Genomic DNA, 25,449 nt, shown 5'->3' with positions numbered 1-25,449 from the left:
CGATTGGGCAGGAGCAGGTGATTTTCCATCCCACAATGGCGCAGATCGCCATTTTAGCTAAATTCTACCTGCGCAACTTCGAGGAAAATTCCGACACAAAGAAAACACCATCCATGCGCACAATTGATTTCGCTTGTGCGAGACTCGCACTGGTGGGCACAAAAATTAGTTTTTAGCATCGCAAGCCCAACAACTAACACAAATAAAATGAACATTTTAACAAGCAACATGCCGACAGGAACTGACAACTACTTCCACTTTTTTCAGACTTGAGACTCTTAAATTGGCTATTTTGGGGTTGAGGTCAGAGCTCTGGACAGACTAATTGTGCAAACTATTATCCGAGTGTGATTCCCTCTGGGTACCAGTATAAACATCACTTTAGTGCACTAGGTCACAGTAATGCTGGAACAAAAAAGAATTAACCCAAACAACAAGTTGAACATAATCATCCTGAATGTCTTGTTAGAATAAATAATTAGGATTCCCAAACATCTGAGGTGGTTTGCCTGAACTTTGATTAATTAAAGAATTGATTAAGAGGCATGTCTCATGATCTTTGGACACGCAGTGGTTTTCATTCATGCTTCGTCGCTATTTGAAAGGTTGAGCTCAGCATCAATATGTAAAAATGTCAACAACAGCCACTGACTGATCTCGGGTTGTTAATTGTGAAACTGGTTAAAAAATTTTACCAAAGTTACCAAATGTTATGTGGTAACCACACGCAACGAGGTTTGATTCTGAAGAGACAAGCGATGGCCTTTGCAAGTTTCACTTATTAGCGCTATGCGTGTAAGTAATTCGTGTTGTCACTGCTGTTTTCTGGATGGGCAAGAAGATAAAAAAAGACAGACTGCATGATCAATGAGGTCTCACAACGTCCGCAAACACTTTTGATCATTGCATGCCAGCACATAATTGGTATCATAATACAATGGCAGAACACTGTAATTTTCATCTGCCATTGCAAAACAGCTGTAGGTACTCAATGGTTGGCGTGTCCCAGTGATCATAGAAAGGCTTTAGAGTGAGAGGCCAGACAAAGGATGCGCTTAGGTGGCGTTGATGGTTTTCACGATGGAACATTTGAAGTGTTAGTTGAACAAATATTTTACTGAGTTACAGAAAATAAACTGATCGCTCCGATAATTTTGGGGAAGCCATTGTCAAGGCAAACAATGCGAATCCTTTAGTAGACAAGAGACAGGCCAAAAACGAATAATTCAAAAGCCGTAACTCTTGGCTATCGTTTAACGGGAGGATCTCCCAAAGGGAGGTACTGGCAACTGAAGCGGATCCCCTCTTAGGCTCCACTTCATCCTGCAGTAGCGTCTGGTCCACTGGGAAGGTATATAGAGGTGTATAAGCTAGAGAAGTAAGGTGGGGCGAGACAATTTAAAGAGACATAGAATTACTTCAAATGAATTTAAAAATGTACACGGGGCCAGTGAAAGGCTACCCCAATTGGAGTTATGTGCTCGCTCCTACAAGCTCTTGTTAGGAGGTGAGCAGCAGCATTTTGGAGCAACTGGAGATCCTTGAGGGAGGACTGGTTCATTGCAACTGCATTAATCCACCTCAGTGTAACAAAGGCATGGATTACTGTTTCGCTGCTTTACTTTAGTCACCTGCCTAGATAAAAAAAAAAATGGATTTAACAACAGCACCAATTTGTTGGTCCAATTTAAAATCACTGTCCAATGGTCAACGGGGGCCCAAGTCAACAGGGTGAGATGTACAAGGGCCACTGGGACCAAACACCATTGCTTTAAATTTTAATGCCACCCAGGCTTTGATTTCCTCCAGTCAGGACAACACTTGGATTTTATTCAAAAGCGTCCGGCAACAATACAACCAAGATGGCTGCTGCTAAGAAGTGTCTCGCTATTACCCCTGCAGCAAGGTCATGTACAGTATACGCACAAACAGGCAGTTATGATCTGCTTTATTCACTTAAATTATTCAGAAGGCTAAAAATTGCAATGCTTAATCAAGGACAGGCCACAAAACAAACTTCTGGGATTTAAAAAATATTCATGTAAGAGGAAAATCTCTCATTTTGTCTCAACACTTTGTGAGTTGGTTTGAAACTGCCTTTCAGATGTTTAATAAATCACATTGCACGAGCTAAATTCATCTACCGTATTTTCCGGACCATAGGGCGCACTTTAAAGCCCCAAATCTTGATGTCACTATGGTGTTTGGGTGATGGTGTTGGGGAAAGCTGGACAAAAGGGCAGCTGTCCACAATGTTGTAGTCTGTCTTATCATTTATGTTATTGCAAGCAAGAAACGTCCCAGGTTTAGACAACAGACTGCAAAAAGCCCAAAGCACAACATGCACATCTCTCTAAACAGCCATGTGATTGGCTGAGTCTGAGTGGCTCCCAAGAAGCCATTGCTGTAATTGGCTAAGGCTGAGTGGCTCCCAAGAAGCCATTGCTATAATCTTTTTGTGTTATTTTTTATTTCTTTTGGGTATATAGATGGCATGAGAGATACATGTTTTGTGTTAATCTTATTTCTTTGTTTCATTGTTTGCTTGTATGCTGAGTTTTTTTGGTTTTGATTTGAAACCGTGACTCTAAGGAGTGTGGTGACCAGTGAAGTCCCTCCCCTGACGTTGTCTAGTAGACGTACTGCCATGACACCTCTTATTGGTTAGAGTCAGTGTTATTGGCAGTGAATCCTTATAGTTTAAGGATATCTGTCATTGACTTGGGGTGATACCTCTGGCAGTGATCCCTTAAGGGATTGAATCCTGGTGAGATGGCTACAGCTAGCGCGAGCTCACGCCTTGTAGTGCGGCGTGCCTAGTCTATGCATTAAATACGGAAATATCACCCTCAACTGGTGTTGCGCCCTTTGATGCAGCGCGTCTTATGGCCGTAAAAATACGGTAATTGCATAGACTCCTCCAAGAATTTGGCATAAGCAACCCTGGATGCAGCCGGTTAGTAGATCAGCTTCCACATCTGTTTGCGTGCGCAATCAACTGTTAGGAAAGCAGGCCCAATGTCTCTTGACTGGCATGAATAATTTTCAAAGAGGAGGACCCCATAAGAGTTCGGTATCACTTTATTTCTTGAATTTGCAAAGGCTTGAGAACATAACTTCTATTAGGCGCTTAAGTAAAAATCTGAAGTAAAACGAAACTTAATTTAGCTCAGTGACAAATTCGGTTCTTGTTGCTCAGAGTTCAGCATCTCTGAGAAGCCATTTGGACATCTTGATCCATTTTTATTGCAAGGACGTGTCGGAGAGCACAGGGATAAGGAAGAAAGAAGAAGACATTGTTTTATTGGAATTCAGATGTTCTCTGACGCTGCTCGAGGGTATCTCTAATTGGATCAACAGCTGTCTGATTCCCATCAGCCGGCTTGACCTGTCTGCCCACGTTGGGAAGGCAGTATTTATGGGAAAGCGATGGCAAGGAGAGGGAGGGGAGACACAGACAGAGACAGGAAGACAATAGGAGAAAGTCGAAACAACTGATTCCTAGAAATAGCTTTTGATTCAGCACGGACCTTACACAAGATTTTAAATGAACATTAACGTGGCACCAACCACTAAGGTAGGCAATAAACTGGAAAACGACAGCAAACCCGCTAAGTGTCTTATATGCTCTTATTACTTACAAAATCGATGTACTAAACCACTCGGACGACAAATAGTCAACATGATTCATTCAAATGAAAACGTCACAACCAAATTGAAATGGCTTGAAATCGCAGATGCAGCATTTCCTGCCTGGCAGAGTTCGGGGAGCACAATCGTTAGTGCCCTGAAGCCAGATTAATAAATTGCACATACCAACCATGCCAACTACACCGTTTGAACGGCAAATTACTGCGCAGACAGTATTGTTGCCCGAGAGAGAACAAGATGAAACAAGCAGCGTTGCAATTAAGAATTACGAGTTGCTTATTCAGACAGCCGCTGTTGTGGCAAAATTTTCTATATTTCTAGATTGTTGCAATCAACAATAGGAACGCCGAGACTTTCTAGTTTAGTCCTTTCAAGACGGAGACGAGATACAGCACAGAAAGCACAGCGCACCGTATACTCAGTCTTGACTCACACAGCAGCTGTTGTCCTACTTATACCAAACATGGAGCAGCCTCATAAAAGACAAACATGAAATTGTTTCCCGTTACTTGGAGCCCAACAGGGTGCCATACTGCAGAAACTGAACGCATCGGATACACGACTACCAAATTCACATAATTTGTCATCGGACAGGTTTTCCTCTTCAGGTATGTCAAGTACGATAACACAATTTTATTTATTAAAATGCCATCAACTATCTAACAACGCTGAGTTAAATACACCAAAAGAAATCATCTGAAAAAAATAAAATAAAACTGTACCACCCATCTGTGGCAATGTAACAATGTCATTTAGAGCCGGAGCCCTAAAGGTGCACGTCTGACAGATCCGTCGATACTGCTCACAAAGGCCATACATGGAAATTAAAAGAGTCCGCAAGAGGTTTTGCTGACAGGGATGACACACGTGACTGAAGACAACATGGCCGAAGGTGCAACCAAAAGGAGTGGGAGAAAACAGATATTGAGTAAATGTTGTCTGAAGAGGCAGCTAGCGAAGTGGAGAGTTCTTGGTTTGAATCATATGGAGGGTTTGTGAGGCTTTAAAATGTTGGTTTTACTGACCTCTAAATTGTCCAAAATGTATGAATGAGGAAGTATCAATACTTGTTTGTCCATACTCTCCCCGTGACTGGCAGCCAAACGATCAAATGTGTACTCTCACCCAGAGTCGCCGGGCTAGGCTCGAGCTCACCCTAATGAGGACAAGACGATGGGTAGACGTACCAACTTAGTGAGTCGAGTCCTCACGCTGCTGTACTGCTATTGATCTGCCATTACTCCACATTTCCCATAGAGGGCCCCTACAGCACAGCAGCCACTTCAAGCCTGAGATGATATTATGGATTACAGGAAGGGAAGAGCCATGAACGTGGGTGGCAGAGGCCTGATCGATGAGCTGTTGCAACACTTGAAGACTGATGTGATGTAGGTTACCGCTGACATGCTGATCCATCTCCTGTAGTCTCTTTACGTCTTCCACAATTGCATCTATCTATCTATCCATCTATCTATCTCGTAAGATGAATAGCTAGCCAACTGGCTAGATAGGCTAGCTAGCTGTCTATCATCCATCCATCCAAAAAAACTATCTCACTAGCTGTATCTATCCATCCATCTATCTATCGGCTAGTTGGCTAAAAAGCTATATATCTTGCTAGATAGATAGATGGATAAAGTTAGCTAGCCTATCTAGAGCAGGCATGGGCAAACTACGGCCTGGGGGCCACATGCGGCCCGTTAAACGTTTTAATCCAGCCCGCCGAACTTGAAAAAAATTAAATGAATAAACCTTGTTAATATTTTATTTTCAAAATACTGTGGTTTTTCCAAAGATAGATATATTGTTGTAATGCTTTTGTTCCTATGAGGTGACATTACCAAAACACTCCATCCATTTGCTACTGGTCCTGCCCGTCTGTCAAATTTTAAAACCCATTGTGGCCCGCCAATCAAAAATTTTGCCCAACCCTGATCTAGAAGCTAGCTAGTTAGCCAGCAACTAAGCTAAAGCTAAATCTCTCTCTCTCTCTTGATTTTATCTCATTCAACATGTCACATACTTCCATGTTGGTCATGCACAAACAAGAGGTATGTGAAGATTCACGGCCATTCATCCAGAAAATCGGACTAACAAATGAGCATTGAAGCAGAATGCGCCAACGTCGTTTAATTAAACGTAGCAGTAAAGTGTAGTTTTATGGTTTTTGGTTGTCAGTTCCTCTGTTTAAAAGGGGGCATGACTTATGAGCCACACACACACACTGGGCCATAACGGCAACATCTTGCTTCCAGTAAATTTGGCCACTTTACACAGCTGCCCAGTGTGGCAATTATATGTAACCACATTGTACTTGGCTCAACATTAGAATAGTATGAGAGTGAAAACAATATTTGCGTAGCGGAGTCAAAATATCAGCCCAGCTAAGAAAACAACACAATTAACATTCAGCGATGCATTTTGTACATGAATCAAGACTTGAGCCAAGTCAACTCATTTGGTTTGGTGGATCTTTTCCAGTAAATCATGGATTACCACGTGGGAGGCAAATTCTTTTATGAATATTTTCATACTTATTGTAGACATCCATATCCTATTGAGCATCCAGGCAACACGTTCCCATGTCGCAATAAATTATCATCACAAGATTCTCACCGTGGTCGCATCACAAAACACAAAAATGCAATTTTTGATTGTAATCCAAAATGTACAACCAGGAACACTTGACTCTAGAAATTAAGTGTTGGCTGATTTGAGTGTCTAATTCTTACAGAAAGCCAGTGTTCTTCCAAACTAAATATTCTATACCACATTGAATCAAATTACTCTGAGATATTCATTCTCTAACCTCATGATGGGACTCATATTACATCTATATTTTCTCACTGCTTATCAATGATTGCCTCACTGATATGACCGCACACAGCTGTTAACAGTAAATGGATGATATTAGCTTGGAATGTAACAGTCCCGAGGCTATGTTGATATACGTTTATTTGAATTGGGTGCAATGATTTAAAATCACACTCACTGCTGTCCAGAGAAAGAAAAATGTACAGACGGTGACGAATTAAGTGGCATAATTTTTTAAGCTAAAGCATTGTGCAAACTTGACATTTAATCATTCTAATAGGATACAAGAGATGTGCCAGAACTGAATGCCTTTATGAGGCATTGTGCACACTTGACATTTGATCAGTCTAATAAGATATATATGAGATTTATCAAATAGTATGCCTTTAGAAAGTTAATAATGTTCAATTTTACTACATTTCAAAAAAGTTGGCTGCATTAGTGAGCAAAATATCCTGGCTTCCCTTAAGCAACGAGCGATGCGGATCCTCTCCTCCGTGGTGACCAATAAACTACCCTACTAACAAGTAGCGTTTCAACCGAGGAGACGAACGAAGCGTTGCTAAACGTGCTAATCGCTGAAGATAAAGATGAAGATGTCCTTTATTAGTCCCACAATGGGGAAATTTGAGGTGTTACAGCAGCAAAGATATAGATCACACAGAGTCGGCGGCGTAATGTAGCCGTTAATGTATAACATTAGCAGCAGACATTCATAAAAAACATGCAAATATACACAGTATAAATGTATCTAGTGTAAGGAAACACTCCTAATGCCTGTCCATTATACAGAGGGGGGAACGATGTAATGATAAAAACTACTGAATGATTGAAAATACTGCAATGATAAAAATATTGCAATGATAAAAGTACTGTAATGGTAAGAGTACTGAAATGATAGAAAAGTACTGCAATGATAGAAAATACTGCAATGATAAAAGTACTGTAATAGTAAAAGTACTGCAACGATAGAAAAATACTGCAGTGATAGAAGTACTGTAATAAGAATACTGTAATGGTAAACAAAATACATCATTGGTCAATATTTAAGTACACCATTGGCTGAAAGTACAGTAGTAGTGTATATTGCATCCTAGGACTGCACAATTGCACTAATGCCCTCCCGTTTGTAGGCCTGACCCAATGTTCTTGTTAAAAAGTCTGACAGCAGTCGGCAGGAAGGAGCGGTGAAATCTCTCTTTGGTACAGCGAGGGTGTAACAGTCTATCACTGAAGGAGCTGTGGAGTGTTCTCAGAGTGTCATTGAGTGGGTGGGCTGGGTTGTCCAGCATTGATGACAGTTTTGCCGTCATCCTCCTGCCCCCCACTGAGTCCACAGAGTCCAGGGAGCATCCCAGGACAGAGCTGGCACTCCTCACTAGTTTCAGTAGTAAAGTGAAATACAGAGTCAGGAAGACCCAAAATAAGTGTTTAGCTGTACAGTCGACTTTCAACAGAAATTTGACTAGATCCACATTAAGCGGAGAGCCAGCAGCTAAAAACAAAAATGTTGTTTTACAATCAATACATATCTAGACCAAAAATAAGATGACGCCTGCATTAGCAATTTAGCAGACGCTCTAAGACTGGAACACGTGACGGCTGATGACATCATGACAAAGAAGTTAAAATTATTAATTAATTAATTAAATATTTCTAATCTCATCAATCATATTTGCACTATTTTGCACTATAATTGACTTCGCTTTGCTAAGGGACAATGATTTTATTGACATAAAATCTGACATTTATGCACAAACATGTACATTTCGTACAAAAAGTAAAAAAAAAATGCATTTTCAAATAAACAATTACACATAAATACAAAGTTATACTTTACGGCAAGTAGTTTTGAAAAACTTGAGAAAGTATTGCCCTCTGACAAAACCATCTTTAGAGTCCCAGTAATAGCTTTTATTGTTTTTAATGGTATAGTATAACGGAATTTTCTGTGCATTGTGCGGAAATCGAAATAGCTGTCATAAAATTCGCAATACAATTGTTTTCTAAATTTGTTGAGCCTTGGCCAAAACTAAAAAAAATAAATAAATAAAAAATTACAGTTCTTTGTTTTAACATTTTTTGTTCTCAGACAGTTTTAGCTGTGGTGCACAGACTGCGCCTGTGGGCTTCGCTTGTGTTGCTCCTGTCTGTGTCACTGCCTGTGTGGGCTGATGCTGAAACTAACCCTGTCCCTGTTAGCCCGAGTATTATAACACTGCCGACGCCTCCGGTGACCTGTGAAACCTCCCATCTACAGAGATGAATCATACGGATTGTAATTCAGTCTAACTGCCCATCCACCTGACCTACTGCAAAAATTTATCAGAATCTTGATGGCATTGTTGCAGAATCAGAATAAATCAGCTTTGCAAGTAAACGGAAAAAAGTAAAGAACTACTTTTCCTTATTTGGAATGGCGCATATAAGAGGAAATGTAAATACAGCTGAGGTTGGAGTTTTTTTCTTCATGCACTGCATATATTTGCTGTATGCAGAGAGAGTGAAAGCAGCGCGCAATTGCTCACGCGTGCATTTTAGAGGGAACATTGCTGGCAACCAGTCCAGGGTACACTCTTTTTTTTAGTTCAAAATCAGCTAGGAAAGCTCACCTGTGACCCGAATAAGGAGAAGCAGTCTAAGAACTGGATGAATGGATTAGGACTAAGGTTGTGGTGACCCGAGTGCAAGGAAGCAAGACAACGAGGCACACAAAAACCGCAGTGTGAAGGGAGCTGATTGATTGGCACAAAGAACAGAGCTGATGACGAAATGAGATGAATGTGCGACACAGGAAAATGTAACAAAACTAAATGAAATCTAAACAAAGTCAACACAAACACAGATCACTTAAAAAATTAAAACCAAAATTTTAGATGAACTGTACCTGGAGGGATAGATGGCAGGCTGTCATTCATGCTATTTTTAGCACATCCCCCGCTTGACATTTAAAGAGTTACGCAAATTCACACCCAAGGTGCATTTCAAACAGCCCACTATTGTTGGCCGAAGAGGTAATCAAACGAAAAATTGGATTTTAGGGGCCCCATCTAAATGGTGGCGTGCTTCCCTTTTATTATCAGCGCTGGTCCAGGGATTCCAAACGACTTTTCACTTAACCTTAACCTTTAGGCTACCACTGCCTGTAAATTGATTATGACAGCTCAACAGGAAGGAAATATGCTTGACAATGAACCAGCAGCATGGTGTATTTATAAAAAATAAATAAATAAAAAGTCAGTGGGCCCTGTGAGCTAACGAGGTTTCCTTCCAGCGTCCACTCAGAACGATATGGACGGTAAAGAAAATGAAATTACACCCTGATAAATGAATTACCAATAAAGCTCCCTCAATATTGTATCCAGAGGTGATCAATACGCCATAGCCTGGTCGCCGCACAACCAGTCCGATCAATTATGTCACTGGTGATCGACGATCAATGCTAGCCGTGTTGTTGATTTACGGTCACGGAAGGAAGGCGACTGAATATTAAAACGGGAGCATACTGTACGTGCGCATACAGGTCACCCCTTTACTACAGCGATCGGGGATCAATAGAGTTGCGGCATGGCTGATTGGGGATCAGGTGACTTTGAGCCAGAGGAGAGCGGCTACAGTACGTGTGAGAAGATTTGCTCGGCTGCAATGACGGTGTCGCAGCCGTCAGCGGAGAGTTGCAGCCTGTAATTAAGATTGCGCTGAAAGGAAGGATCCAGCACTTGACAGAAGCTGCAGGTAACCGCTATCTTTGTTTTTCCGTTCTCTTTCAAATGAACAGCTACACAAACACGCAGCGAGGTGGAGGGAAACCTTGAGAGATTGTGTATTCTATTCTATTCTATTTAGACGACATTCTTGCGAGACTTTACACAGATCTCTTTAATTTGCCGATGACTATTGACGTCATTGATCGGTCCCGTGAAACAAAAAAATTACAGCTGACGATGACTCAAGTACCAACCGTATGGATGTTTAAAGTTTACAGTATCGATCCCCCGGTTCTCGCTAGTCTCGTCATTTTCGCAGCACGCTCTGGCCTCCTTTTGTTGCCTGCTTAGTGTTTGTTTTGATTCGGAAACACCACTTCATTTTAAAATGTGCAAACATCACAATAAAATATTTATATCTAAATAAAAAAAAAAAAAAATTAAGAACAGTACAGTTCCAAACACATTTACATCCCGAATTATTTCATTGCCCCCAGAAATCCTGATTATATAAAGCTTAATCAGCTCTTACCTCAACCCTCTATGACGATGAGATGGTCTCACAATCAGAATTTGAAAATACATGCTACATAATGTGCAATTCAATTTCCCTCATCTCCTGAATCTATTTATATTCCCATTCATGTGCTTAACCTCACCGGGCTTCACCCGGACCTGGAAACGAGCTGCCTCTTTGTCCTGTCGTCTGACCACAACCAAGCACTGACTTCAGACTCATGTGATTAAGGAAACAAGATATCCAATTAGAAGTAACACAATCTTAACAACCCTAACAATGCACTAGAAATAAAAGCAAAACAAAAATGCATCCTGGTTAATCCTCAGACATAAGGACATTTTCACCAATCAACTGGAATACTTCCACTCTCTACAGTCCGGTTGATAATAGTAGTTTACCAATCCAACTCTTTTGCGAAACATGCAAAAGAGCCTGTTCGTAAAAAAATAAAATGAAATAAAAACAAAAAAAAATGAATTAAAAAAAAAAAAAAAAAAATCGGTAAACTCATTGTACGCTGTTACCAAATTTTAATAAGACATTATGGAAATCTGATTTCCCATCACAATACTTATTATTTCTATTTTAACTTATTTCTTGTGAAAAAAAAGTTCAAAAATCTAAAACTTGTAGGTTCCACTATAGTGCATTAAATGTCAAACGTTGCTAACAATGATTTCATGACAATGTGTCAGACCAGTTAGTAAGCATCCGATAATTTTGTCCTCCTTTCGTCAGACAGATCCTGCGTTTCTCAACTTCAAACGGTGCTTTAGAAATCCTCAAGCGCAATAATTTATTCATTTTGAGGTATTCTCTTTGTTCTCAAAGACACTTGACACCAACCTCACTTTCCAAAATCCACGTGGACGTTATGCTCTGCGAGCTCTCGTCTCAGACATTCATCAGCAGATGGCAACATTCTCATGTCAGACTAAACAAACACGTTGGAAGGTATCAAGTCGGCCATCTTGATTTCACAGCATCACCGTGGCAAACAAAAACGGAAATACGCTTGCACACCATGAAATGAGGTACACTCAAATTATTGTAAAGCTGAACAATATTACCACAAATGTTTAATCCTAGGGATGAAACTACGCATCATTTAGGGAGCCAAAATATTAGAAACAGTTCCCAACAACCTCAATTAGTGGAGCTCAAAGCACACATGGTGAAGCAGCATTTAGCTGTTATGCTGCAGGCAAATGGAATAAGCTGCCAACAGAAATGAGGTCATCCCCGACTTTAAAGTCTTTTTAATCTAGGTTAATAACTTTGCTTCCACCCCACCATACCTTTAATTAAGGTCTTTTAAATATTTTGAAAATTAGTTTAAGAAGATTGAGTTACCTTGTGTATGAAGTGTGCCTTGCCTGCAAGAGATTGGGGCAAAGACTCACATAGTCTCCTTTTATAGTCTTTGGTTTTGTTTGCCGACAGGGCTGCGTATTCCCAATTTATTCATTCATCAGCTTTAGCGGCTGTGCATCCCAATAAAAATACAAATCAGGGCAACATTCAGAGATAGAAAAGCTTATTTTGAGTCTGCTTGAATTTCTCAGCTGTAATGAAAGGCTTTGTTTTTCTCAGTCGGCATTAATGGATCGTAATCAATATGGGAGAGACATGTTCTCCACATGTCCTGACCCTTGGGGAAACACTGAGCGGTAATGTGGGAGGGCAACATCGATATCTCGTAGCTTCCCAAGCCCCGGCGAGCTAAAGCGTAGCCGCTGCTTCTTCCTGCAAGCCGTCCGTCAAGGAACCATCATTGCGAGATCAAGGTCGTTGAAATCGGGCTGCAGTCTTAAGAATGAACATCCCGAGACCAGAATAATCCAATCCTACGACGCCAAAATGAACGTGGCCGAGCCCAGCCGAGCACGCCGTCCAATCAGTTCTCATCTGTCACCAACGGCAACCGACCCACCATCCGCTGCGATGAGCGGCCTAATTGGGAGAAGCTGATGAGGTCTGATGAGGCCGGTACTTATTGAATTCCCCGGCCTGTTATTTAGATAATGCTGAGGAGAAACGGCCTCCACTCATTTTTCCCATTCGCTGTCTCAGCAGGGGTCTCCTGAATAATCCACTCTTGTTTGTAATGGCTGCGAGAACAGTGAGGATTTGGACACGCTTTCTCCTTTTGAGCAAATATCTAACACTCCCCATGGTTGATTTTACCCAATTATACGCCAATTTCCGGTTACTAGATTCCCAACCCTCACTGGAATCCCTTTCATCCCGTGTTTGGTTCCCAATTTTGCGTGGGGGATTGTTGATTATTAAAAAAACTGAGCGAAACAAACAACGGAAAGTAGCTAGACAAGAATTACCTTGGTTTATTTCCCCCTACTTGAATCTTAACTGACGAATTGGTTGTCCTCCAACACACTCGCAATTCCATTCCCACATATGGACAATTTCGAGTTAAAGAAAATAAAAACTCCACGCAAGAAGGCCTTGAGAAGGGAGCATCAGACGTTGAAGAACAGATGGCTGAATAGCAGGACTAGACAAACTTTTAATTCACTGCCTACAGACTGGGGAGGGAGCGGGAGTGTGTATGAAAGCACAGAGGGGTGCCAACAATTTTACTCGGCTATGGGACAGCACATCAAAAAGTGAACTAATATCAGCTCTACGGATGAATGCCATTAATTGTACGTAGGATTTATATGTAACTCACTTCAAAGTTGCTGTTCGGGAGAATACTGAGAGGGCATTGGGTTAAGTGCATCTCTTATTCTAATACTTCATGTTCATACCATAATAAAGTAATTGAATTCAGAAAGTTTAACTCAAGCGATTTAATCACCCTCCCAAAAAAATTCACTCAGTCTGTAATGAATCGATAAACATTTTGTTTCACTTGAATTCAATTACCGAAATAAATTGAGTTTTCACGATCACGTCATTTATCGATCAATTATTTACCTCTAAATAGAATCTTCCCGTCACTCAGATTTAGGTTATAAATAAAAGCTAATGGTCCTTTCGGTCATAGCAAATAAATAAAATTATCACAAGAGAATGTTGACCAACTTACCCCCACATTGACGGTTGTCAATGTCTCATTATGTCATATTTTCAAGCAGCAGCTGATAATAGCACCCAATTTATTTTTCATTGATGACACAATCGTGTACTGCTGCATTTGTCCATGAAAGGGGAAGTCAACCCCCCAAAAAATCATTTGAATGATCAATTATCAATTTGCCTTCACTAGTCTAAACATGGCATTCTGATTAATCACATTTGTGGATTATGAGTTAAGCAGCAAACTCCACCTGTATATAGTCAATTCAGGTGGCGGCCATTTTGTCACTTCTGTCCACTGAAAATGACATGCGCTCATAAAAAACAATCACGGCTCTTGTTTTTTTTTTTTAAAAGCTGAGCCATGATTGGTCGATAGCTGAGACCTGAGCAACTGTGATGTCATTTTCAGTCGACAGCAAGTGGCAAAATGGCCGCCCACTGAGAACGGGTGGATTTTTAGTTTGAATTTGTGTTCTAATTTTCTGCTAATTTATATAACACCATATGGGAAGCGATTTTTTTTTAAATCTTCAGCTGTTGCGAAATGCGCTGTATAAATAAAGTTGTATTGTATTGTATTCCAACTTTAAACCGTTCACCTGCACTTTAGCATTAGCATGCAAGTGGTTGGAAAAATGGACGAATGGATGAAACGTGTGAACTGTTGAGCTCAATGAAATGGTTTGAATTATTAAGATAAAAGAGAACAAAAGATCATTTTTCGGAGGTCGTTTACCACGCCGATCGAGCGGGGTGCGTGGATACTTACGAGGCAGCGGCATTTAAAAGCTTACATGAAGAAGCTACAATGAGGAGTTCACCAGGGGCGCCGTGAATCAATAGCAGCTCGACTTGGAAATCTGCTGTATAATCCTTGATCTCCAAGGCCATTTGCTTTGCAGCATGAAATTGGATACGCCCTGACTACATGGCTTCTCAGCCCCCTCCTCCACAGAGCAGCTCACTCAACAAATAAGACATCCTGAAAAATTGATCTGGATGAATCTGTGGCTAGATTATGTCTGGGCCTAAAAAGATATGACTGGCTCGATGTTCGTCTTAAATCTGTTTGTGTATGCGTAACAGGATCAGGAAAGGCTCTATTATCAAAAGTGCATGTTTGGGGGGTAGAAAAGAGTCAAAAGTATTTAGGGAACCAGGAAGTGTCAATTATCACTGGCTAGACGGTTCAATTTAACGACAATTCACATTTTCTCAATAATACACCAAATTTCTCTTTGACCATTCATGATGTTTTATACTGGCGATAAGTTTGACCTTGAACCAGATTAGTTAGATTCCCATTGTTTTAAAATGAAATGAGAGGTTGACCATGTGTGACAGAAGAGATTTCATTCACGGAACAACGAGTATTGTCATGCCTACATTTAATCTCTCTCAAGTGATATTAAACACTGCAACTGAAGAAAGAAGGGAGGGGGGGGGGGGGCGTCAAGCAAATTCAGTTCAGTTCCGTCCGTAGTATTACTTCTACCACGACCAGTATTTTTGATTCGCATTATAAATGTTTTTTGGATGTAACGATTAATGGAAAATCGAATAAAAATCTATTTAAACTGCTCAAAATATGCATTGATTTAAAAAAAAATAAAAAAATCGATACGGAAATTTTGATCATAAAAAGGATTTGTAATGATTATAGTCAAATTGATTGTACATTTATTAGTTTTTTATTTCATGATATATATTTTGATTTAGTTTTCGCACGAAAAAAACACCAATGCAGGACAAAATTTAGTTAAAAAGTCAATATTATTCGTTCATTTTCAAGTTTTTTGTAACGTTACAAAAAGTTACTCTTGAAATGGTTTTGTTACCAGACCTTTAACAGTGCTTACTCTTGTGTCGCAAAAATGTTCTTTGAGCTGCGTCGCTGCTTTTATTGTCGTTATTCCAATAGCCGTGTATCGTCAGAGCAGTTTATTTTTTGTTCTTTTTACTGTCTAAGGCCTTTGAGCTCTGTATCCCTCCCTTGAATTGTGCCTGACTGGGGACACACAGTTGTCGTCAGATGCAGCGCAGCACAGCAGGGGTGCTCTCTTGATAGCACAGATTCATACTTTGCACCTGGCGCACAGGAAAGCGAGAACAGAGTACTGGCAATTACCAGACTTCTCTCGCTATATACTGCAAACTTGGCCAGCTCTGCTCTGCTGTACTTCACTCTGAAGGCTGTCTTAGGGCCAAACCGGAGGTAATGAAAGCAACACACTTCTAATGGACTATTGATGTGTGTGTGGGAGACTGTGTGTGAAAGCGGTACAAAGGAAGTAGCAAGGGACAAATATTTTTTTCCTGCTGGTGGGATTTGTATGTTTTCTGTGCTTTTTGCAATGCCATCTACATCAGGGATAGGCGGCTTTGATGATAACGAGAGCCACATATGTTTTTGTCCAATACCGGCCCCCATGAGCAGAGCAGAAGCAGGGAAAATAATACCTGAATATCCGTGATGTCTTGTACTCCTAGTCAAAAACATATTGAATCATTATCATCCAAAACCAGTGGAGTGCTCTGATATGACTCCAGTCAAACTCAAAACAACGGTTATAAGGTGCACCTGCATCATCGATTCCTTCCAAAGTTGCATATCAAAAACTGGATAAAAATGTACGCCTTTAGATACGATTAAGCTCCATTTAGATCGGGGTTAGAATCGTTTTTGATTTTTCATTATGTTTAATTCTTTTTTTAACTTTGACTGTCACTTTTGAAATTGTTAGTTTTAGTTTGTTAGTTTTACGACATCCTATTTTTTTAAATGCGTCATTTTGGTTTAGCTTTTATTAGTTCAAGTATTATTTTTAGTTCTTTTAATGCAGGGGATTTTTTTGTTGAGCACATTAAGTCTTGTAGAATTAAAAACGCAGCAAGATATATTTTAAAAATAAGCACATGAACAATCATCCACCAATCAAATACAAGCATTGTCGTCAGCTCATTTTATACTTTTTATTCTCACTCACATTTTCTGTTGCCAGAGCAGTGGCAATGCTCCACTCATGCACGGTTCTCTGCGATTATGCATCATCCTCAAATTTACAAAGAATGGTGACATATCCCCATGCGAGACTGAAGATGAGAGGAGCTGCTTTGATTAGCGGTGAGAGAAGTCAGCGGTAAAAACTCCCACAGTGGCGCAGTCCGCCCACTGTCAGATCCGCCAGCCTGCGTTCATCGGCATAATTACTAATACTGGTCTAACCCCCATCTGGCAGTCTGTGGACTCGTTAACAACATAATGATGCTGAGTCCTATCCGAGTTGTATTAAGACTTTTTTCCTTGACAGTTTTGCTCACCTTTCTATGTTTCCTATAGTGGTCGTCGATTGCACATTGTAGCCTAGTAAAAGTGCACGACATAGCGTTTTCAGAAACATACATTATTTAAGCATGCTAGTGGAAGCAGACCTACAGCTGTGCCGTGTGAGAGCACAGAGAAAAAGACAAAAATAGCCTAAGGTGATAAGAAAACAAAACATTGACAAAGCAGGTGTCATTTCCGTCCTCATACCCTCACTTTTTTGGCTCATACACACTTTTTTTTTTTTTTTTTTGCCTGCGTGTGTGTCCGCTTCCCTGCTGGCAGAGCGCTGGATGAATGAATGGCTGTCCATTCCTGGAGGTCTGGTGATGTGACGGAAATAACTTGGCTGACTACTGTGACCTCTGCTTGTTCCCACACCGCCTGTGTCCCATTCTAATGGAGGTTTGCACGCTATTTTTGGGAGGAAGCAGCTTGATTTATCTCACTGCCCTCTGCATCCTAGCACAGTGACATTGACATGGGCAAGTGTAACTGATACCTGCCTTAAAAAAAAAAAAAAAGAAAAGTTACTTCCCTGATACACACACAGGACACACGTTGTCATGAGGTCATTATTTCTCCTGACTTTCCAAAATAACTTTACAGCTTTAAAGTAATAACTGTATATCAAATTGTATCTGTGTTTATGAGTGGTTATAAAACAAACAAATCTCATTATGGATACTTGATAAATGGCACATGATAAAATTGAAAATATCTCAATAATTTTGACCAATAATGAAAGACAATATACGACATAATCGCTTCCATTGACTCCCATGTAGCGTCAACCCTGCTCGCATACCGTCAAGGACCATCTCCTCTCGACTCCCGTTCACTTAACAAGCCTTATACACGGCTACATTTGCAAAAATGTATTATTAATAAGATTTATTAGGAATTCATGGACATTTTACATTCCGTGGCCTTGTTGCACTACAGCTGACCTTATAACTGCATCACTTGAAAGTATAACAGCTTGGAAAACTGAGCAAAAGTAAGAGAAAAGAAAATGTGAGGTTTTCCGCAATAAGAGCAGCCTCGGGTGTTTATGTTGCTTGCGCTGAAATTGAGGACAGTCAACTACTCTATACAGAGAAAAGCTTCAGGCCACGGCGGTTTTTTCATTGAGTTGCAGCGGTGCTGTTATTGCATGACACTTTTGGATCGAGTCGTTTGCGAACGTTTTGCCCTCCTTCCACCATGAAAGGAGTTTTATTATTACAAACTTTCGGGAACTCGAGCAAGTTAGCAACGATCACAGCGCCATATGCCAGATGGGGTGGCGTTGACGCATGCCGATGGTTGAACCGGTTTCTGATCACGTAGCCACAAAAGTACATGGAGGCCTTCCACGGGGACTCAAAGCGCTTCACAAATCACGCGTAATGACATCATTTATATCTCCTGTACTTAAATCCAATTCTAAGGTGTTTTTTCCAAAATACACAAAAAAGTCTGAAATGTATTTTTTTACATAAGCCGTCGCAATGATTTTTTTTTATAGACAGGATATTTGAACACCAGTTTTATTAATATCAAACCGGGCAAAAATGTTATGTCTCTGAAGATCCACAGAATTTTGACCAAACATGAATAAGCTAATAAAAACTAAAGTAGCGTAAGATGAAGCATATCCCCCCAAAAAAACTACTGTAACTGAATCTCTCTCTCTCAGTCATTACGCCATCGTTACACCACCGACGCCACTAATGACTTCTGCACAAGACTGTGCATGAGCATTCGTGGGAGGACGAACGGAGTTGTGATGCGGGCATGCCGAGAAAGAGCGGGGGATGAAAGACAACGGCAGCGGGGAAGATAAGAGTGGGAGCGACAGATGAGAGGGGAAAGCTAGGACAACAAAAGGTGCTAAGAGAAATGCTACAGCGGGGTGAGCGTCAGAGAGATAAAGCGGATCAACACCGGACAGCTGGGCCAGCGGCGCACGGGTCAAGCTCAGGAAGCAGCTGAAAAGTCAATGTCACGCTTTCATCTCGGCCTAAACTTTCCTCAAACGTAACCTTGCAGAGGCAAGGCTTGATCCAACTTTCTCCTCTGTTTCGCAACACCACCCATCACTTTTTCCCCCTCGCTGCCCTTTCCCATCTGTTCTCTCTGGCCTTCCTCTCGAGTCCTGTCACGTTTATTCATCTTAGTCCACGCCTACGCACCATATTTCGCAGTTACTCTCCTTTATGCATCTTTCACTCATGCAACCTTTTCATCCTGCATTTTTCTTCATTAGATGTGGATGAGTGGCGAGCAAAGTCCATTATATCAGCCAAAACCTACCAAAGCATCTCTCCACTCAGAGGTTTATATTTCATTTTGTGGAATGACACTAGTGCAAACTTTTTTAATATTTGAGTGACATACCCTCACAACGCAGCTCACTTACCCCCCAACTCCCCCTCCTCTCTCTTCTCGGCTAATTCATGACTGAGATACTTCCGTGGCGAAACAAACAAAGCGTGACAAATCCAGATTATTGTCTGCGGCCGAGATAAGGTTATAATGAGAAAGTGCATCAAGGGAAATTGATCGTTTTTTTTTTTTTTGTTTTTTTTTTCCAGGAAGCTGTCTGACTTACTGGGGTTGCCAATAATAACGCCCCATGTCCCCTGACTCTAATGGAAGTGCAGAAAAATCTGGCAAGTGGTTGAGTCTGAAAGGACCGGCTTCATTACAATATCTTATATCTTACCAGTGAGAAAAACCCACAAGGAAATTAATAAGGAATGAATTCAAAAAGACAGTAAAAAAATTCTTAATCATGCTAGCAAATTGCTAAGTCGTCCAAAAAAATGCCTCAAGTGAAATAACAGTACCTGCAACTGACTTCTTTATGCTCACCTTCACCTTCTAAAGCAAGAAACTACCGGCAGTACTTTGTGCAGTCTTTCTAAGGGACAAGCAGACATACAAACGGCATAAAAGACATAAACTCGATTCACAACGGTGTTTAGAATTCGCAGAGTAGACCAGATATCATCATGGGAAATATCTGGCTCCAACTATATGCCTCTGGGAGGCATGTAAGGACATACTAAACACAGGAGGAGGTAACGATAGGCCTTGTCGACGAGGCGGTTATTAGCTAGGGGAAAGTGGGCAGGACTACAGAAATGAACATGGATTACTCAAGTATGACTGGCAGCTTCTGAAGAGCATTTTGTGACTTACTGAGTAATTTGGGACTTGCTTTAATTCAGCAGAGGATGTTTTAACATCGTGGGCTGTCTCCGTCATTTTGGCATTATTGCCACGCTGAGCATAACTACACGGAGGATATCTTTCCATGTACAAACCCAAATTACAATGGAGCCATATTAGAACAGTAGAATATAATCATTTGCAAATCATTCTCAACCCATGTTCAACTCTTGGACAATAGAGACAAATATTATTGTTCAAACTGTTTAGATGAATTATTCTCGCATTTAAATTTTATATACATATATATATATATATATATATATATATATATATATATACACACACATATATATGCATACATATCAAATTGAATTGGAATCTCACTCAAACCAGATTGAATAGTCTTTTCTGGAGATATATAGAAGTAATGAGCAGCTCTCATCCTCACCACCTGTATTTTGTGTGTCTTGTATTTGCGCACCTATCTTAGCTGTTATTTGACTGCTGACAGCACCATCTATACAGTGCATCAAATGTTTTCAATTTCCTCTCTGTCAACTTCCTACAATACTAAAAGATGTACAGCAGATTACTCACCTGCCAAAACACGGCAATGGCTAATGTATCTCCGGTTTGAATTACATTAACCATAAGGTGTCGTCTCTAAGCTGTTTAATGCATTGTGGGATGACAGGCTTTAATCAGGCTCAGCGGAGCCAGCGGATTAAATCACTTTTATCTGCACTTCCTTTGACTTTCCCATTGCTCAGGGTTGCAATGTAAATCATAATGTGTCCCTGTTGGTCTCACTTCAGTGTGGTTTATTGCCCTAGTCACATTTCATAGATTTCATTTATTTTGTCTATTGAGTAAATCCACATGCTCCGAAAAACAAGAATAACTCTTTGTGCTCACCTTAAAAATAACAAATGGATCATTTTTCTAAACAGAGATTGTTCTGTCTGCATGAAACCATCAATCTCTAAGCGCAGAGCTTACAATACAACAAAGTGTTTGCGGCATACATGCTCCAGAGATTGGATCTGTGTGCGAGTATATGCACGATCATGGTCCGACAACAGCGACAGCGGCTGCCGCATTGCACAGAATTGCTAAACAGCTGTAGCGCTCCATCACGGCTATCGATCATGTCCCTCTCGCTGAATCCAAATCAGACGTGGGCAGAGCAGAGCGGCTCGAGAGGGCCCCGGTTCCGGCTGTGCTGGACAGCTACGCAGCGCTCATATCAACCAGGCATCAGTGAACAAACCTGACCTGGATAGCTGATTACATGCGTCTACACGTGAGCGCCATCCAACTTGAATGCATAAACAAGAATTCAGAGGAGACATATTTTTCTCGTGGTATTATTTAAATATAAATGTGTCCCATGGCTATTGCACTTAAGGTGTAAATGCAAACACCAATACGATTGTATGTCTTCGTTTCTACTTCTTCTTATTCTGTTATTTTATGAGTCCATTAATTCAATAAATTGAGAGATGATCATGCTTGGAAATTGTTGCATTTGAAAGATAGTTTCTAAGTGGCCATGTGGAGTTTTAAACTGCGTTTAAAATAAGGTCGGAAGATTAAAATCGTTTAGGTCTGCAAATAATTATTTTAAAAATCGATTAATCCGTCAATTATTTTGTCGCCGAATTCCATTGAAAGAGTGTTAATTTCCACTCCTTTATTCCAAATAGGACATAATTTCCAATTGACTGTTTAGAAAATGCACAAGCAAATTAATTAGGATCCCTGATTAAGTGTGTATCATGCCAGAAAATTGGCCAAAATGTTGATCGTTCATTTTTTTAAAAGGAAGTGTTTTGCTTTGAAAAAAAAAAGTCTGTCAGTCAGTGTTTGTCAAGGCTTCTAGCCGATTTATTAAGTATCAAAATATTTGATTATTTTGATAATCAATTAGTTGTCGATAAATCGATTTATCATTGCATCTCTAGTGTCATTTCAACTGAACACAGACAAAAAATTATAATTAATTGCACTTTTCTATTGTTTTGTTCTAAGCGACAGAACTGTTCTCCATACCCTCAGGGTCCATTTAATTTGTATATACTGCACATTTGCCCCCATGATGACCAGACCGTTAAGAAAGCAGTGCAATTAAAATAAGATGGCCAAAAATGCTATCTGCAAACATTTAAAAATATTCACGCAAAGTGACAATTACTAATCGCTGATACTGCTATTATGATTGACGCTCAGACCACCCAATTGCAACCAATGACGCTACAGCCGGACAAAAAACAGATGTCTGGTCACGCTTGCCAAGCACTGACTTCCCATCAGTATCTTACTGACTGGTTATCCCTGCACACAATTTCAGTGGTGAACTAATATTTGCCTCGGGGCAAACATGGATGCAGTGGTTCAAGCACTAAGTAGTCCTGGTGGAAATGCAGATGCTTGTCAAGATATTGTCTAGACTGGAGCTGGGTGGTGAATATGCACGAGATGAGAGAAGCAATCTGTATTTATGTGCAATCATGCAAGGTTAAAGTGCGATTTTATGTGGAGGCAAAAGTGTGTGCAGCGGCACTGCAGCTGCATTGTGTTGCGATTGCAAATGCTAAATGGCGGGAAGAAAATATTCACAATACAGTATATGGCGCATTGACATTCCACTGGGGTCAACGTTAGTGGAGCATGACTGCATTTATGCTCATGCGGTTTGTGTGCTAGTCGAGAGCAGTGGTCATGGCTGTCACACAAGTTTAGACATGCGCATGCACACGTGTTCGAGCTGTGCTTTGTGTGGTACGGCCTTCCCGGGAGTTGCGTTGGACCTGTCAAAAGAGGATGGATGAAGAAGCTGCCCTGTGCGGCAAGGGACTCTGGGGAAATACCACCGCTACCAAAGCGCACGCTGACATTCTCTACACATAAATGAAGTATACAGTAGGTGTTCCAAATAGGAACAAGCTGAAAGAGCAAATTAAGAGACCGTGCGCAAACTCGTGGCAAGAACATGGACATTAACATTGAGTAGAATATTTCACAGTGGAATGTCCACACAGCAAGAGACATGCCTGATATGACTTCAATGGACAATTAGGAAGCAGAAACTGAAATTATATCTTAACATGAAAATAGTGACCATGTAAAAGACATCATCTTCTGTGGATTGAGTAAAGGTGGCGACTAAGTCTACCCTCTGCAGAAGAAGAAACCACTTAGCGTGCGGCCGCTAGCTAGCTGGCCTCGTTTAAATAAACCAATCGACACCAAGAACCCAAACCGACTTGTCGCGTCCTACAATAAAACACGGAGTTATTTCTTCATAATAAAGTGTTTTATTGACTATTATTAAATTGTGCAGAATTTATTTTTAACTACACAAGGTAAACATAACTTTGTAATGGGCCTGGAAAAGAATGAGAAGAACATGCAGACTTCACACAGGAATCGCAGCCCTCCAACTTGTCCCCTGTGCTACCTCGTACCATAACCACACCCACATTTTCAATCTTGAAGCGTAAGGCAACTAAACCAAGGATTTTATGTGTCAGTCACGCATTTTACTGAGGGACGGGAGGCACTTTCTATAAAGCATGGACAACATGAAGCCTTTAAAGTGCTATCTGTAACGTCTCTCTATACTTGACAGGATTGACGTGTTGCCTGCAAAAACAATTTGGCTGCCGTTATGGTAGCGTGTGCTGAAGGATGTTATATGCTTGCATTTATGCATATGGGAAAAGGAGGGTACTATAATGGAACCTCTAAGGTCAAGCAGCATCCTTGATGGAACTCTGGTCAAACAGTTAAAATTAGTTTGCTTTATGGAAATAAAAGTGGCCTTAAACTTGCGCTGTTACCCAACAACATGTGCACAGCGTTTGCATAATGTGTCCAGCACGTCATTCACCGCTAGAAGAATTGGCAACCAGACATTAGGTATTAGATAAAATAACTGTCCAGTGCCCATGACAGATCAGTCTTTGTACTAAACCAACCATCGGGTCTGGGTCGGAGATACACGATTGTCCATGGAGAAATTGTTGCTGAATGTGATTTGTTCTTTGCCAAGTGTGGAGTCTTCCACTTTTTCAATATAAGTTAAAATGGCACGGTTTAAAACTATGGCAGGGTTACCTATGGGTAACAAGTTCTCGTGATAGACCACACAAAGCACTCTGCAATATCGTTGAAACTCGTTGTCCCTAGCCCAACGAGGGTCACCGACGGACCTCAAACCCTTGTAGCCAAGCCATGAGGTGCAGCTCCATAGTTGGGGAGGAGATGCTTCCCAAAGAGGAGGTGGAGGTTTCCTCTGCAGGGTGTTCGGGTTCTCTCTTAGACATAAGGTCATCCGGGAAGAGCTCGGAGTCGAGCCGGTACTCCTCATTAAGGGGAGCCAGATAAGGTGGCTGAGGTGAGGTGTTCCGGGTACGCCCCACCGGGAGGAGGCATCAGGGACGACCTAGGACACACTGGAGAGACTAAAGTACGTCTCCCGACTGGCATGGGAATGCCTTTGAATTCTCCCCAGAAGAGCCGGACGAAATGGCTGGGGTGAGGGATATATGGGCTTCTCGGCAAAAGATCCTGACCCCAAATTCTGATCTCATAACAGTGTTTGAAACGCTGATGTTGTGGCAATATTTACCCCCCAAATCATTCCAAATTGTATGACATTAGATGTTGTTCATAGCTTACTAAACCAAAACCTATGGAACATTGTAGCACCAAATAAAAACAAACAATTGTCATTGAGACTAATTCTGATTCCATTAAATGGATTCCTTACATCAAGGCAGTCAATCCGTCTGCTTATCACACATCTGAATGATCCATTAACAATCATAAAGGCGGAGCTGCTGTCAGATAGACCCTTAAAGGCCAAGGTCAGTCTGATATTACAGCTTTAAAGGTTTCCTATTATGGCTCAACTTCAATGTAACTACTCACCTTGCCTTTAATAGCTGCTGGCTATGCAGTGGCTGAGCATATATGGAGATTTTAAATCCAGACTCTCTGAGATATTCCTGGGAAGTGGAAGGCAATTTATGGGTGTGTTTCTGTGATACTGGTTGGAGGTGTGAGTATTGTTAATGAAATTGCCCCAGAGGTGAAGGAGAGCTCCTTGGTGAGGCCTTGTCTGGCTGCCACTTCCTGCTGGGACGCACAAGAGACTTCGAGCACAGCAGTACCTGGCACCAAAACTGCTTAACCAGCACTTTATGTCCCTTCATTGAGGC

The 25,449-nt window shown here is 40.9% G+C and overlaps 1 protein-coding gene across 3 annotated transcripts in view; it reads right to left on the bottom strand.

Moving 5' to 3' along the window:
- rbms3 (RNA binding motif, single stranded interacting protein) overlaps positions 1-25,449 on the bottom strand; it is a 201,695-nt gene that overhangs the window by 39,322 nt on the left and 136,924 nt on the right. The gene's annotated exons all lie outside the window — the stretch shown is intronic.

This window comes from Idiotropiscis lumnitzeri, chromosome 16 (assembly GCF_059441095.1).
Source record: "Idiotropiscis lumnitzeri isolate Australia: NSW breed Sydney's pygmy pipehorse chromosome 16, RoL_Ilum_1.0, whole genome shotgun sequence".
NCBI classification, from domain to species: domain Eukaryota; kingdom Metazoa; phylum Chordata; class Actinopteri; order Syngnathiformes; family Syngnathidae; genus Idiotropiscis; species Idiotropiscis lumnitzeri.
Note: the sequence above shows the minus strand (reverse complement) of the source record. Positions and strands in the feature narration are given on the sequence as shown.